Source organism: Rana temporaria, chromosome 3 (genome assembly GCF_905171775.1).
Source record: "Rana temporaria chromosome 3, aRanTem1.1, whole genome shotgun sequence".
In the NCBI taxonomy this organism is placed as follows: Eukaryota; Metazoa; Chordata; class Amphibia; order Anura; family Ranidae; genus Rana; species Rana temporaria.
In genome coordinates, this window is record NC_053491.1 from 423729021 (window position 1) to 423745068 (window position 16048).

Sequence of the window (16048 nt, forward strand, 5' to 3'; positions counted from 1 at the left end):
TGCACCCACTTCTGGCCACAACAGTCTCGGGCAGACTGCGGGCATGACGTCACCTCCCGCGGCCCCCCCGTTGTGTGCTGGGAACACTCAACTCCCAGTACACAGCGGGAGCCGCTTCACTTCCTGGTTCCCTCACTGTGGATGGCAGGGGGAGCAGCAGAGTGATGAGCGATCGCTCGTCCTCTGCTGCGGACGGCGCTGGACTCCAGGACAGGTAAGTGTCCTAATATTAAAAGTTTCATGGCACATCCGCTTTAAAACTCCATTCTCCGCTCTTTGGGCATATATATATATATATATTCCCCTTTAATACATTACCTGCATTAAGGTAAAACATTTTTAAGTAGTAGTATTGCCCCCCTAACACATTTCGACCCCTTAAACTTACCGGAGTTCTTACTCAATCTAGCGCTGTGCCCGTCTGTAGTGGCTCTGTCTTCTCTCTCCACTCTCACTGTTTTTTCTGAGACAGCAGGAACCGATGGCTCCCACTGTTCTCAGTCAAATCCTGTGATGCGTGGGGTGGGGATGGGGACTAGTCGTTCTGTCTGTGTCTATGGATACAGGCATTGTGGCTTGGGATCGAGCCTGTATGAGTGCCCCCTAGCAAGCAGCTTGCTGGGGGGGCACTAGCAGAAGCGGAGGAGCCAAGAGTGCTGGTGGGGGACCCCAGAGAAGGAGGTTTGGGGCTGCTCTGTGCAATTCTACTGCACAGAGCAGGAAAGTATAAACCTGTTATCTTAAAAAAAAATACTTTACAACTGCTTTCATAACACTTAAACAGGACCTAAACTGTAAAAACTGTGTCTCACAGAAGGTAAAGGACTAGTTACCAGTATAGCTTGTCGTCTCTCATACAGCTGATCCTTTTCCAATTATAGACTTACGATGCATTGTAGAGCACTGTGTCTCTGAATGGAGTCAGCCAACATGGTAGAGGGCAGGGCTTTACTTCCTCATGTCAGAACTGCCACCCGGATGACTGGTGCTCTAATAACGTGTGGGGAAATGATCAAGGAGTAGCTGGAGAGGAGGAGGAAGCACAGATTCAAAGTATTGACAAAGCAGAAGCAGGTGGATTCTTGCAGTGCAGCTCCTCAGGTACAACTTCCTCTCCAGCAAGGAGAACAGTAAGCAGCACAGCAGTGACAGCAGACCAGCAGTCACAGGCAGTGTTGCTTCACACAGCAAATATATAGCTTTGGAGCTGTAGGCACTGCTATTTTTTAGGGTGAAAGGGTAGATTTGTTTTGTAAATATTTATGAACATTTGAATGAATGAATGAATGAATGAATGAAAAATTTATAGAGCGCAACACATGCGAACTGAATCGCTTCTGGGCGCTAGTTGTTTGTGACTCATGACCTCAAAAGAGCAGAGTTTTGATCCGTCTTCTGAAAGTCAGGTGGTTTTCCTCCAACCGAATGCTGGTTGGTAAAGCGTTCCATAGTTTAGGGCCCTGGAAAGCAAACCTTCTTTCTCCTTTGGATTTGTATTTAGTTTTTGGTACCCTGACCAGATTTTGGTCGGTGGATCGCAGAACGCGATTCGAATTGTGGGGTTCTATCTTGTCGCAAAGATATTGCGGAGCCTTCCCATGGATGCACTTATGTGTAAGGCAGAGTGCTTTAAATGCAATTCTGTCCTTTACTGGCAGCCAGTGAAGGGTTCTCAACGAAGGTGAGATTGATTCCCATTTTTTTTTCCCAGTCACCAGTCTGGCGGCCGTATTCTGTACGACTTGCAGACGGGAGATTTGGTACTTTGGGAGTCCGAGGTACAATGCGTTGGCATAGTCCAGTCTGGAATTTACGATTGTTCCCACCACGACTGCTACGTCTTCTTTAGGGATAAATGGAATAAGTCTGCGTAGTAGGCGCAACAGATAGTGCGCTCCGCTGACTACTGACCCTATTTGTGCGTCCATTGTCATGAAGGTGTCGAAGATGACCCCGAGACTTTTGACTTTGGAGCTAGGGTTGATGATTTGGCCCAGAATGGGCGGCGGTGTCCAAGTTGTTACCACTTGACTCTTTTGGCTGGCCTGAAACACAAGGAGTTCTGTTTTAGAACTGTTGAGTTTGAGATAGCTGTTGGTCATCCAGTTGTCAATCAAAGAGAGACATTTCTCTAAACTGGGATGATGATTCTTTTTGTTGCCGATGCGCAAGTACAGTTGCGTATCGTCTGCATAAGAGTGATAGAGTAGTTCTTGGCTACTGATAATGTCAAAGAGAGGGCGAAGATAGATGTTGAAAAGCACCGGTGACAGGGGGGATCCTTGGGGGACTCCACATGACACCGTGCGCCTTTCTGACGTGAAGGCACCCAATTTGACTGTTTGTGATCGGTTTTCCAGAAAGGAAGAAAACCATGGTAAATCTCCTTCTGCGACTCCTGCTACCGAAGCTAGTCGCATCAGTAACAGTTTGTGATCTACCGTGTCAAAGGCTGCGCTTAGGTCCAGCAGAATCAGGAGACAAGATTCTCCTTCGTCTGCGGCCTCGAGGGCGTCGTCCCATATTTTAAGTAAGGCCGTTTCTGTCCCGTGTCCAGGACGGAAGCCTGATTGTAATGGATCCAGTAGGTTATGGGTATCTAGATGCTGTTGCAGCTGTTGTACCACTACTTTCTCCATTATCTTAGAGAGAACGTTTAGGCCTGTTATGGGACGGCGGTGAATTGGGTCCTAGGGATCCAGGTTCGGTATTTTCAGGATGGGCTGGATTGTGCCCTCTTTCAGCATGGATGGCACTATGCCTTCCTTAAAAGACTGGTTTATAAGCTGTGTGATGGGTGGTGCCAGAATGTCGGCACAATCCTTCAACAGTTTAGTGGGGATGATATCATTGGGCGATGTGCTGTTCCGCAAGGCACCGATGATATTTTTTGTGGTATCGCTGGAAATAGGTTCCAGAGTGAACTTTGTTGATTGCAGAAAGTTTCTGCGGGAATTTTGTGGCTGATTGACAGCCGGATTGAGGTGGGTATCGTTTTGCAGAATACTTTCCCGGATTCTTTCAATTTTGCTAATGAAGAAGTCCGATAGTTCATTACAGAACTCTTGGGTGTCTGAGTTGGGGACTTCAAGACATCCCGGATTCATGGTCTGGGTGACCATTTTGAATAGTTCGCGGGGGCGATTTAGGGAACTGTTAATCGCCATAGAAAAATGATGTTTCTTGGCTTTGAAAATTTCTTTGTGATATCGTGTTGTTATTGCTCTGTAGAAGATAAGATTATCCTCTGCAGGGTTTCTTTTCCAGGCGGCTTCCGCCCTCCTGCGCTCTTGCTTCAGAAGCGATAGCTGGTTGTTAAACCAGCCAGACTTTTTCCTCCGGCTGCCGAATTTGCGTTTCGGTGCTACTAAGTCGGCTGAGTGTAGCAAGGCTGCGTTTATGGCGTCCAGTGTATCAGCGGCTGTTTGCTGAGGCTGGATTGTTTTGATTCTGTTTCTCAAGGTAGATTTGAAGAGTTCCGAATGGAGATGTTACATAAAGCTCTTCACTTTTTGAATTCCGGTCCATTTTAAAGGGATGTGTTGTTATTGGCATGCATCAGTTCATTCATTCTATAATGTTGTTCTGTCGTGTCTCTCAGGGTCCGGATTGATATTAAAACTAGCAAAGGTGTGCCCACTTGTTGGATGACAGAAAATTAGGAAGGAAGGCCATTCTGAATCATCTGTGGTTACGACGTTGCCGATTGCTGCCAGGATGAGTGTTTCTACAATATATTAGTTATACATGTTTCACACCTCTGTGATCTTGCTCTTATATCACAGATTGATTTGTTCTTAGTCAATTTTATTTACTTATTTTTGTATATAAACTGATCTTTTTTTTTATTACTTTAAAAAAATCTTTAACATTTGTAGAGAGGCAAGCCCGTGTCACTGTTTATTAGAAGTTTAAGCTGGATTTTTAGAGAGGCAGGCATGCTGATTGCTCAGGGGTGGGTTGGGTTCATATTTTTATTTTCATTCAAATTTTTATTGTTTTTTATTATACACAATTTATTTATACATTTAAATTACATAATTTAGCAAGGGCCCCGACCCCTAAAGGCCTAATGGTGACCTCCAGAGTTGGGGAGAGCTGACATCTTTCTTTGTAGATTGGGTTACTAAGCATAGTGGGTGTGATACAAGATAGAATGATTGGGCGCGAGTCGCTTCTTAAATGCGAACAAAAGAGATTGATAGCCAGATTCAGCAAGACTGGCATAACTTTGAGGCGGCGTAGCATATCGCATATACGCTACGCCGCCGTAAGTCAGAGAGGCAAGTGCTGTATTCACAAAGCACTTGCCTCCTAAGTTACGGTGGCGTAGCGTTAATGGGCCGGCCTAAGCGCGTCTAATTCAAATGTGGAACAGGGTGAGTGTTTTATGTAAATGACTGGTGACCCGACATGATTGAAGTTTTTTACGAACTGAGCATGCGCTGTTCCTGAAAGAATCCCAGTGTGCATGCGTCGGATAGAATGCCTAAGATACGTCGAACACTGCCTACGACGTGACGTAACTTACGCACAGTCCTATTCGCGTACGACTTACGCAAATGACGTAAAAAGATAGGCCTGTTCCGACGTCCATACCTTGCATGGGCTGCGCCACCTAGGGAGCAGCTTTATCTTTACGCCGGCGTATCTCTTACGTAAACGGAGTAACTAATTGCGATGGGTGCACGTATGTTCATGAATCGGCGTATCTTGCTCATTTGCATATTCGACACAGAAAACAACGGAAGCGCCACCTAGCGGCCAGACTAAATTTGCACCCTAAGATACGACGGCGTAGGAGACTTACGCCGCTCGTATCTTAGCCTAATTTAAGCGTATCTGGTTTCCAGAATACGCTTAAACTTACGACATCTACTGATACGCCGGCGTAACTCTATGTGAATCTAGCTATTAGTGTCTCTTAACAAGAACTGGGGGAGAAAGGGTTAGGACCTGAACACCCTTAGGCAGATGCAGTAGCAATTGGCAGACTCCGAGACAAAATAGGCAGACATTACTATACAGATTGAGGGCCTTTAAGCTGGTAATAACAGCAAGAGAGTGTTGGTGGGTGACAGGAAGTGGAATCAAGAGAGGTGTCCTAAACACGTTTGAAGTTTTTAGGATTTTTGTCTTAAATTAGAACTAAACTGTATCTGAGCACTGTAATGATATCACGTACCGGGCACACGAAAAGCCGCGTCTGGCAACCATGTTGTTTAGGACTCATAGGACTCATTGAACAGTTACACATTGCGGCAGCAAATACCTAGGAATGCATAGCCACCATAGCCTTTTATTTTAGCTCACTTTTAAAAAGGACCTGTTATCTCCACTGAGGCCTGGGGGGCGGGGGGGGGGGGGGATTTTGACAGTGTCTGCTAGCAATCATTTCCTACAGCTTATCACTTTCCCAAGGGGATTGGAAGTGACCTATCATAAAACTATAACAAAATTCTTCAGTTCTGTCATCTGTGGTTTGTAGGGCAATCCTGAGGGGGGAGGGGCGAGCAGGAGTGTCAGGACACCCACTAACACACAGCTCATTTCTCTATCTGCAAAGTAGAGAGGGTCCTGACTTACCTGCTTACCACCTCCCCCCTCAAGAGGCTTTCTCCACACCAGGGAGAAAGCCTTGCATTACTGTGTGTAGTTACAGACAGAAGAACAGGAAGTGAGGATTTCTCAGAAGAAATAAGGACATTTAAAAGCAAAATGGAAGGATGAGGTAAGTGAAGGAGGACTGCACTAAGGTAAAGGAAGTTATTTAGGGAAAACATTTTTTACCTTTACAACCCCTTTAAGTTTGAAATCTTCAAATGGATAAAACATATCACAAGGAGAGAGAAGGGGTTCATATGCAAACACATATGTCAACATTACCATTGGCCAATGATGTGTAGGGGAAAAAAAAAGTACGGCAACTAGAATTTTCTTAAATGGATCAGCGGTTGCAGCCTACATAGTTTTCTTTACATATTCACACTCACACATATTCTAGCAAGAAGAATTCTACATGGTGAGTGAATAGAGGTTCACATTATATATATTTATTTTCAATATTTCATATTTAACCGACTAAAACAACTATTTAATGTGTTTTTTTTTTTTTTAGTCCTGGCCTTAATAAAAAGAGAAAACATGTACAAACCAGTATACAGTAAAACCTTGGTTTGCAAGCATAATTCGTTCCAGAAACATGCTTGTAATCCAAAGTACTTGTATATCAAATCATTTTTTTTTACAGGGTATAAAAGAGAAGAGAGGCACCTCTAAGTGTAGCAATAAGTTGCTAAATGTTGTACCTTTATTAAGACCCCTTTCACACTGAGGGCGTATTGCAGGCGCTATAGCGTTAAAAATAGCGCCTGCAATCTGCCCTAAAAGTGCTGCCCTATTGTCTCCGGTGTGAAAGCCTGAGGGCTTTTACACTGGAGTGGTGCGCTAGCAGGACGGTAAAAAATGTCCTGCTAGCCGCATCTTTGGAGCGGTGTGTTTACTGCTCCTACACCACTTCTGCCCATTGAAATCAATGGGACCACGTGGCTATACCGCCCGCAAGGTGGTTTTACCCTTTCTCGGCCGCTAGCGGCTGAAATGTGCCACAAATCTGCCCATAGCGTCGGCGGTAAAAATAGCGGTGTTTTACTGCCGACGCTATGGGCGGTTCAGTGTGAAAGGGGTCTAAATGTAACCATATTGCTACACTTAGAGGCTCCTCTCTTCTTTTTTATACTCAGTTGTTACATGACGCTATTCTTATATCAAGTCATCGCTTGTATATCAAGAAAAAATGTGTAGCATGTCTAGCATGCATGTGACTCTACATTTTGTGTGTCTTGCAAAACGCTCTCAAACCAAGTTACTCTCAAACCAAGGTTTAACTGTACATTATTATTATAGGTATAATAGCACATAATTAAAACATAATTTTCCTACACAGCAGGAGAAAATGTAATTACAATCTTTCAATAAAGAAGAAAAAATAATGAATTCCTGCTTGACATCACTGTGATTGCATTTCATTAAGCACGTGTCTGTCATCATGCTTGTTAACTCCTACCCAGGATTGACCTAATGGCACACAAATCCCAGTCCAGAGAAGTTCTGGGAAGTCAGGTGTCTCATGGATGAGTGCTCTGCGTCTGTCGTTGCTAGGTGGCACAGCCTGGCATGTTGGGGGAGGAGGAGAAAGTTCAAGATTCTCAACATTCCGGACACACACTCATCCCCAATGGAGATTTTATCTGTAGTTCTGTAACTTCCTACAGGATCATCAGGGAGGATACAGAACAGGTGAGGTCATCTGCTCAGCGCAGATAGAACATTGCAATGATCTAACTACCATAAATTATGCTGTGGGAAAATCATGCCCTATAATCTTTTGTGATATGGAGCACTAAAAAGAACAAAAAGAGAAAGAGACAGAGTTCAGAGGAAGTAGTTTAAAAAGGCTGCCAAACAAAATAAAAATAATTACGGTAGTCATCAAATTAAGGGATTAATCCAGGCATGTTATAGTGCAACTCCAGACTTTATGCTCTCCCCAAAGGTGACCTCCCCCTTGGAGGCTCTCCCATTTGTATGTTTTGTATTTTTTATATACTTACCTTTTACCAATTTCTTCTGGCCAATCATTTTGTTTTAGATTATTTAAAGTGAGAATGCATGAACAGCGGCACGGCCGCCATCAGGGGGGTACAGGCATTACACCGATGGTCCCCAGGAGCCCGGCTGGCCCCATCCCGTTTTTTTTTTTTTTGCATTACACCTGTAAGGGGTCCGATGGTCTCCAGGGCCCCTTACAGGCCCGGCTGGCCCCCCTCCCGTTTTTTTTTTTTTAATTTATTTTTTGCCTTACACCTGTAAGGGGCCCAATGGTCCCCAGGGCCCTTTACAGGCCCGTCCGCCCCTCCTCCCTCCTAAAGCTGTGTAAGGAGCCCCAAAATTTGTGATGGCTGCCCTGAACAGCGGAGATTGACATAAGGTTTGGCCCAAATAATGACACAGATGGTAGTCACATAACAATCTTACTGTGCATCTAGTGATTTGAAGTCCAACCTCTAAAGATGAACTCCAGGAATTCAGCCAATCTGTCAAATATGTTGGTATACTATGTGTTAAGTCGAATGAAGTGCATACAAACTCTTGGACTTAGCTTTTTAATTTGCATCTAATCATTTTATGGAGCTTCAGGAGTACAGCTATGGCTAAACTTCCAGAGCTCCAACAGGAGAAACGCTGCCTTTTCACACAGAGCATCTCTGACCACCTCTCCCTTTCTGCTGCCCATTCAGAGGACCCTTGTTTTTTGTGATGAATTTCACATAATACAAAGTGCTATATGGTTAGGCAGGTGAAGGGGAGGGGTGGGCCTGCTGGCTGCATTTAGACAGGGTAGAGTGGGCCCTCCACATTGTGGCATACTTAAGAGTGTTATCCCTTTAAATCCTTCCAGGAAGAAGAGTGAGTTTACTTCCTTCCTTCCTGGATCCTGTATATAGTGTGGGAGGAGTTAGCTTAGGTGAGTAGAGCCCTGGCGATGGGGAGAATGGTCACCTAATAGCTGTACTTTGTTCTGGGCACCCCATGGAGAAGGTCCACCTTAGATGGGCCCCTTAGATGGACCTGGCTGCACTTCACTTACATCAGAGAGACATTCAGCAACCAATGTGTTTTAGAACTTGCTGTGGAACTGTGTTTGGCCCAAGGCCTGTTGGTTATGTACCCTGAGTCCTCAGTAAAGAAGACATTTTTTTCTGCATGTGGTCTCTGTGTGGTGCAACACATAAAGTGAGCGAGTTCAGTTACAGTGATGCCACCTGGCTGTTGAGCCCAGGGAGAAGCGCGCCAGCATCCTGATACCCCGAGGAGTGAGCAGAGCATCCAGTCACCGACCCCTGCCAGCCCATGGAAAGATAGAGAGTGAAGTCTTTAGACCAAGGGCTGGTATGCCCAAAAAGGTTAGTCTTTTATGTTAGGGCTGCTCTGGCTGCAGCTGTGGGCATGAATAGAGAGGCCACTAGCACGCATGTGACTCTACAGCTGTTGAAACTAAGACCAGAAGTTCCAGGAGTATAGTGATAGCTATGCTCCCATTTTTCAATAAAAATGTGCGGAGCAGAGAGGAGAGGACTCCAAGACAGGAGACCAGAGCCCGCTATTGCTGGGAGATGACCACAGCAGCAATGACCACTGCTCTCACCGCCCGTATCCACGGTAAGGACACCGGGTGGTGGAGGGGGTGTGTTAGTGCTGTGCCGCGCTGTACACGCGGGGGGGGGGGCTAGCTGGCAGTTGTGCTGGTGCCGATCGGCGGTGGGGGGGATTATTTTCCTCCCCACCAAAAAAAAAATCACGACAGCCAACTGCCACTGACACAAACCAATCAATATATACTTATTGAGATTCCCTTTACCAGAGACATGTAGCAGAGTACATTTTGGCCTGAATTTATGAAATTAGATTTACATTTTTTCTTAGATATGTTTTATAGCAGAACGTAAAAATATATATATATTTTTTTTATTTTTTTTAAGTTTTTGCCATTTTTTGGTTTATAGATAAGAAAAATTAAAACCCAGTGGTGATTAAATGCCACCAAAAGAAAGCTCTATTTGTGTGAATTTTTTTTTTTTAACAAATTTCATTTGGGTACAGCATTGCATGACCGGGAAATTACCAGTTAAATTAGCGCTACGCTAAATAGTAAAAAATGGCCTGGTCATGAAGGGGAAAAAAAACTAGAAGACGATTGGTTTCTGTGCAGAACTGCATCAGATTTTGCACTCTCCAGTTTTAGTAAATCAACCCCTTATGCCCTGTACACACGATCGTTCAATCCGATGAGAACGGTCTGATGGATTTTTCCATCAGTTAACCGATGAAGCTGACTGATGGTCAGTCGTGCCTACACACCATCAGTTAAAAAAACGATCGTGTCAGAACGCGGTGACGTAAAACACAACGACGTGCTGAAAAAACGAAGTTCAATGCTTCCAAGCATGCGTCGACTTGATTCTGAGCATGCGTAGATTTTTAACCGATGGATGTGCCTATAAACGATAGTTTTTTTTCTATCGGTTAAGTATCCATCAGTTAATTTTAAAACAAGTTTCAATTTTTTAACCGATGGATAAATAACCGATGGGGCCCACACATGATCGGTTTGGTCTGATGAAAACGGTCCATCAGACAGTTCTCATCGGATTTACCGATCGTGTGTACGCGGCATTAGTGTTTCATTGCACTACGATGGACAGATGTGAGCTAAGGTATGTAAATTCGAAATTAGAAAATTTGTAATTAGAAATACGGAAATTCGGAAATGAGAAAATTTGAAAATAAGAAAAGAAAATCCGAAAATTTGAAAGAAAGAAAATCCGAAAATCCACAACATTTTAATAATAACTAACTAACTAATAATAACTAACTATTAAATTATATGTATTTCCTTTCAAATTTGTCTGTTAGTGAATGTAACAAATACAAATTCATCTGAAGTTATGAATTATCCGAAATAACGAATGCGCATCTAAACAAATGGAACGGAACGAAATAATAACAAATAGTAATATTTACATGTTTTCTTCAAATGTTCTATGGTATTATTGGGAGGCGGCGTTCTGACATCACTGCATCACGTGCTAGGACCCAGAAGAGACGGGTACACGCTGCTGATAGCCGGCCGGCTTATTTGTTTTAATGCTCCAATGCTACTTGATTGATGTAAGTGCGCATTCTTGTTTTATTTATTAAATATCTGAGAGATTTTACACTATGCAAGTCTCCCTTGGTTCCTTTTGCATATCCTCGAGTGCTGATACCCCTTGATAATTAAGATACTGGTGAAGACTCGTTTTGTTGTCTACTCTGACGGATGTTTCCATTGCATTCTCACTGTGAATGATGGCTGCTTTCCTATATCCTCGCTGTGTTTGATCTCTTTGAGATCTCAGGTTCTGGTAAGGGTCAGTGTTTGATGGTGGTGGAGGTTCTTTGTCGTCATCTACTGCACCGTTTTGTGGATCATTTGCACATTGGGCAGACTTTCTTTATCTTGGCCTAAATTTGGACTTTGCCTTTCATTACATTCATTTTTCTATTTGTATTTGTGTACATGTCATTGATATTCACTGTATGTTATTTGGTCACTGCATTTATCATTGTGTTTATTGTATACATATATGTCAATAGGCTTAATGTCCTTTCATACATAGCGCGACTTTTTTTCTTTTCCCTATGGTATTATTCCTCACTGAAGAATAATAATAAATGTTTAGTAAATTAAATAAGCTGAAATATGTGAAACATGTAAAGTAAAAATACATACATATTTCAAAGTCTTAGATTTTATATGTTGGCATTACATTTGACTGTCCATTTAGCTAGTCAGCTTGGAGAGGAAGCTCCATGTAATTTGAAATTGTCTGAATATATAAGTCACACCTTAAATTCTGGTATATGCCAAGTTCAGTTAAACAATTAAAGGATATCAATTCTTTTATATCTACAGCCACATCTAAATGCAGCAAAAACAATAATTCCAGCATAAAGAATTCTTATGGAACAAACTGTAGACAAACCATGGAAATTTAAGGACAACAAAAAGAAAGCAGGAGCTTCTGGGTCACCTAAAGGTGCAATGTATGCCCCCACCCCCCTCCATCCTACCTCAATTGTTTCCTCTGCCCTGACCAACATCCTGACTGCCCCCAGTCACGACAAGCAACTGTTAACCTAACTGCCTAGCTCCAAAATAACTCCCGAACAACATACTCAAAGAGGCCACCCAACATTGGCTTAAACCATGGAAATACAGAAAGGAGTGTCAGACCAAAACCAGACAAAAGAGTTCAAGGTCTTTTTAAATGTTGGTAAAAAAAGGAAAATTTACTCCATGTGGAAAATTCTATACTGATCTGTGAAGTTACTCTTTTCTTTGACTTTATCCAAGTTCTATCCTCCATTGAGACCCATTGATTAATAACTATTGACTATTTGTCAGGGCCTGGATTGGAACCCAGCATTACTGCTGCATTTGGCAGCAACTCTTCTTGCTGAACCACCTGGAATGCTAGACAGCGCCCTGGATAATTCCTTGAATGCTCCTGCCTTGAACATTATTAGTCTTAAAGCGGAGGTCCACACAAAAAGTGAACCTCCACTTTTCGGAACCCTTCCCCCCCTCCGGTGTCACATTTTGGCACCTTTCAGCGGGAGGGGGGGTGAAGATACCTGTATAATACAGGTATTTGCACCCACTTCCGGGAATAGACTCCAGCAGGAGTCACGCCCCTACACGTCAACCCCCCCCGCTGTCTTCTGGGAAACACACTGGTCCCGGGAGACAGTGGGGACCAGTAAGGGCACGCCGTGCGGCTCGCACATGCACAGTAGGGAACCAGGCAGCGAAGCTGCAATGCTTCACTTCCTGATTCCCTCACCGAGGATGGCAACGGGGGCAGCCGAGAGACAAGCGATTGCTCGGCCTCAGCTGCCGACATCGTGGGCATGCTAGACAGGTAAGTGTCCATTTATTAAAAGTCAGCAGCTGCATTTTTTGTAGCTGCTGGCTTTAAAAAAAAAAAATTGGGTGGACCTCCGCTTTAAGCTTTGAACCCTTTGCTCCTCCAATGAACTTCTTTTAAAGCCTTTTTCACTTCCTGTTTGCCAGATGATTGTGCTCTCTTTTGCTAATATCTCTCTTTTGCTGCTGTCTGTATCTTCACTACCACTCGTTACTAACCCTTGGCTTGCTCCTCGACTTCACTTCCACTTAAACCCAAGGTGCGACCACTCGTTACCAACCTTTGGCTTGTTTACTGACTACGCTTCTGCTTATCTCTACCTGCTATATTTGCTACTGGACTTTGGCTTGCTCACCTACTGGTGGGGTGATCCTGAGGACTATAACCTGGTACTAACATGCAGCAAAACCCATCTCCACCATCAGGAGCTCTGGTGAAAACAGGTTAGTACTTAGACTCTGCACTTCAGGAGAGCTTCTGTCATCCACCAGGGTGACCAGCTGGTCGGTGGCTGCCTCGCTACTGCTATAGCTACTGGCCTCCGAGCCTTACTCCAGGTTGTAATACTATTTTTATATGCCTTTTTTACTAACAATTAAAATGATCTGGGACTCCGGTTTTAGTCTGGAACTCCTTTCTTTAGCTCCAATATGAAGCCTAGTATACTAGTCTGTAGGCATTGTGTACATTAAGTATAGTGTTGTACACAGAGCAGTCAGCAACATTCAAACTATCCTAATAAAAATAATAATAATAATCTTAAAGCGGATCTCCACTCTAAAGTGGAGTCCCGCTGATCGGCACCCTCCCCCCCTCCGGTGTCACATTTGACACCTTTCAGGGGGGAGGGGGGTGCAGATACCTGTCTACAGACAGGTATCTGCACCCACTTCCGGCCCTACGATACGGGCAAAGGACGGGTTTTTTTTCCCTTTCCCGTCCGTCCCCCGTTGTATGCTGGGAACACTCGGCTCCCAGCACACAGCGGGAGCCAATCGGCGGGCGCAGCGCGACTCGCGCATGCGCCGTAGGGAACCGGGCAGTGAAGCTGGAGCGCTTCACTTCCTGGTTCCCTCACCGTGGATGGAGGGGGGAGCAGCAGGGTGACGAGCGATCGGCTCGTCATCTGCTGCGATCACCGCTGGACTCCAGGACAGGTAAGTGTCCTTATATTAAAAGTCAGCAGCTGCAGTATCTGTAGCTGCTGGCTTTTAATATATTTGTTTAGTGGCACATCCGCTTTAATGCATTCTGAAAAGCTGCTGAAGCCTGCTCAAAGTTGACTTTGCATTGAAAATTTCAAAGTCTGCTTATTCTGCTATGCTGCAGCCCCCTACCACCAAAATGAAAAATACTCAGTGAGCAATAATGCCATAAAACATTTGAAGAAAAATGTAAATATTACGCTTCTTGCATTCCGGATTTTAGGTGCTGTCTGTAAATTTATTTTCCTGAAATTACACCAAGGATATATTATAGTTTACATATAAATAGTGACACACCTTTATTACCCTTTGAAAGTGTGAAACCGTGTCCAAAAATGTTGGGACTTGATACTTTATTTGGAATTCCATAGAAATGTGTCATACCATAAAACAGCACTACCTATTAAATACTTCCAGACCGCCGCATGTATATGTACGTCGGCAGAATGGCACGTACAGGCACATTGGCGTACCTGTACGTCCCTGCCTAGACGTGGGTCGGGGGTCCGATCGGGACCCCCCCGCTACATGCGGCGGTCGGATTCCCGCGGGGAGCGATCCGGGACGACGGCGCGGCTATTCGTTTATAGCCGCCCCATCGCGATCGCTCCCTGGAGCTGAAGAACGAGGGGAGCCGTATGTAAACACGGCTTCCCCGTGCTTCACTGTGGCGGGTGCATCGATCGAGTGATCCCTTTTATAGGGAGACTCCATCGATGACGTCAGTCCTACAGCCACACCCCCCTACAGTTGTAAACACACACTAGGTGAACCCTAACTCCTACAGCGCCCCCTGTGGTTAACTCCCAAACTGCAACTGTCATTTTCACAATAAACAATGCAATTTAAATGCATTTTTTGCTGTGAAAATGACAATGGTCCCAAAAATGTGTCAAAATTGTCCGAAGTGTCCGCCATAATGTCGCAGTCACGAAAAAAATCACTGATCGCCGCCATTAGTAGTAAAAAAAAAAAAAATAATAAAACTATCCCCTATATTGTAAACGCTATAAATTTTGCGCAAACCAATCGATAAACGCTTATTGCGATTTTTTTTACCAAAAATAGGTAGAAGAATACGTATCGGCCTAAACTGAGGGAAAAAAAATGTATATATGTTTTTGGGGGATATTTATTATAGCAAAAAGTAAAAAATATATCATATTTCTTCAAAATTGTCGCTCTATTTTTGTTTATAGCGCAAAAAATAAAAACCGCAGAGGTGATCAAATACCACCAAAAGAAAGCTCTATTTGTGGGGAAAAAAGGACTCCAATTTTGTTTGGGAGCCACGTCGCACGACCGCGCAATTGTCTGTTAAAGCGACGCAGTGCCGAATTGTAAAAACCCCTTGGGTCATTTAGCAGCATATTGGTCCGGTCCTTAAGTGGTTAATACTACCTGTTATTCTTCTACTCAACAAAGTTAAACTCTGATAAATGAGATAGATCAGTTCCAAATTCCCCTGAACCATTTGCACATGGTAAGTGAATCTGGCATTTAAAAAGTAAATGCTCTGACTAAGCTCCCATTCCTTTGAGTGATCATCTTTATAACTGATTCCACAATAATATTCCCTGGAAAAACAATAAACCGGTGCTTAAAAGAGACCCATACTTAAAAATAAGGAGCATATATAACTAAAAATGTTTGTCTGTATGATATTTGAACATATAAGGAAAGTGCTACAAAAGTAGTGAGTGTACAGCTGGTATAACAGTTTAAATTTGCTGTCCCCTCAAAATAACTCAACACACAGCAATTTATGTCACAGGGTGACAATGCCACTGGCAGGGGGGGAAAAAATGCTGTTTTAATGTTGGTAATAAACTGCATAATTTTTGACTTGCTCATAAGTTTCACTTTAAATGAGCAAATTAAAGCACCAGAATAAAATTATAGTTTAGAGGAGGAATACGCAATACTTGCATTATAAAAAAACACATTGGGCTGGATTCACGTAGATCGGCGCATTTTTACGGCGGCGTATCGTATTTACGCTACGCCGCCTTAAGTCAGAGAGGCAAGTGCTGTATTCACAAAGCACTTGCCTCCTAACTTACGGCGGCGTAGCGTAAATGGAGCCGGCGTAAGCACGCCTAATTCAAATGAGGATGAGGGGGGCGTGTTTTATGTAAATGATTGGTGACCCGACGTGATTGACGTTTTTTACGAACGGCGCATGAGCCGTCCATGTACATATCCCAGTGTGCATTTCTCCAAAGTACGCCGCAAGGACGTATTGGTTTCGACGTGAACGTAAATTACGTCCAGCCCTATTCACGGACGACTTACGCAAACTACGTAAAA